The sequence below is a fragment of the Portunus trituberculatus genome, chromosome 41, assembly GCF_017591435.1.
Source record: "Portunus trituberculatus isolate SZX2019 chromosome 41, ASM1759143v1, whole genome shotgun sequence".
NCBI classification, from domain to species: Eukaryota; Metazoa; Arthropoda; class Malacostraca; order Decapoda; family Portunidae; genus Portunus; species Portunus trituberculatus.
Genome location: NC_059295.1, coordinates 6571966 through 6573401, shown reverse-complemented (window position 1 = coordinate 6573401; position 1436 = coordinate 6571966).

Below are 1436 nucleotides of genomic sequence, written 5' to 3'. Positions count from 1 at the left end.
GTCAAGAATGTAAGGGGAACGAGGGGATGGTGTGTGTGTGTGTGTGTGTGTGTGTGTGTGTGTGTGTGTGTGTGTGTGTGTGTTTGTGTGCACGAATGAGTAGAGAAGAAAGGTGAAGAGGGGCGGAGGGTACAAGTGGGAAGGAAGCTTGAGGAGGAGGAAGAAGATGAGGAGAAGGAAGAATAGGAGGAGAAGGAGGAGGAGGAGGAGGAGGTGGAGGAGGAGAAGAAGGAGGAGGAGGAGGAGGAGGAGGAGGGAGAAGAGGAGGAGGGTAAAGGTTCAGAGGTCAGAGGTGCTGAGGTGAGGGAAGGAAGATGCTCCAGAGACATTGTTACTGACTCTCTCTCTCTCTCTCTCTCTCTCTCTCTCTCTCTCTCTGCGCCAGGTAGTAGTAACCTCTTAAGGGCCGTTCTTCCCCTCTACCGACTACCCTTGCTGCCCGCCGTGCTAAGTGGAGCGCACACCGCATTGGCTTCAACACATGTTTCCCCCAACCATTCAGGGACCTGGAAAAACAGCCTCTACGCTGGCCACACTGTCCACACGGCTCCCCACACAGGCAAATATTCCTCTATGTGCTGACGGAGGCCTGGGGGAAGGCAGCGGGCGGCTACAGGTGTTACATCCTCCGCCACCTGCTACCACTCCCGCAGGTAAGGGTAACCTACACGGGGTGGAATTGACCGCCAAGTATCGTCTCCGCTTCCTCGTCGCCCCGTCAAGAGATTTGCGAGGGCGGGCGGTATTTGTGAGATCCTCAAGCACTCTTTCTGCCGGCAGGTGTCGCGGAACCTTCGGAATGACGAGGTGTTGGATTGGGATGGCCGGGGGTTGGGAGGAGGAGGGGAGGGTGGGAGCGAAGGGTGGGAGGATGGGGGGAAGTGCCCTAATTTGGCGCCGGGAACAGGTGTCGGGCGGGGGCCGCGTCACTCCTCGCGTGCACCCACCAGGTTTTTGTGCGCCGCGACCACCCCGGCGTCACCTCGGCGTCACCCCGGCCTCGCAGTGCCTCAGTGTTATCCTAGCGTTTCCTGAGCATCACCCTGCTCCTGTGGCACTTATCCAGTACCTTACCGTTACTTGAGCCTCGCTATGCACCTTACCACCGCCTGCCGTCAACCTAACTGTATGAACTGCCATCCTAAACCATTCACCCTAGACCACCGTAGTGACAGTCCTCGCTTCCACATTCTCTCTCTCTCTCTCTCTCTCTCTCTCTCTCTCTCTCTCTCTCTCTCTCTCTCTCTCTCTCTCTCTCTCTCACTCAGCAAGATAGGTCGATCGTGCGCTAACCTTCTTTGCAATGAACGACACAAGGAAACAGATATTGCAGTCACCTCTAAATAATCGGCGTCGTACCTTTGCCAGAGTCACCCCCTCCTCCCACCTCGACGTCCTCTATCCCCTTGCCGCGTCGTCCTGCTATTCCTCTTTTC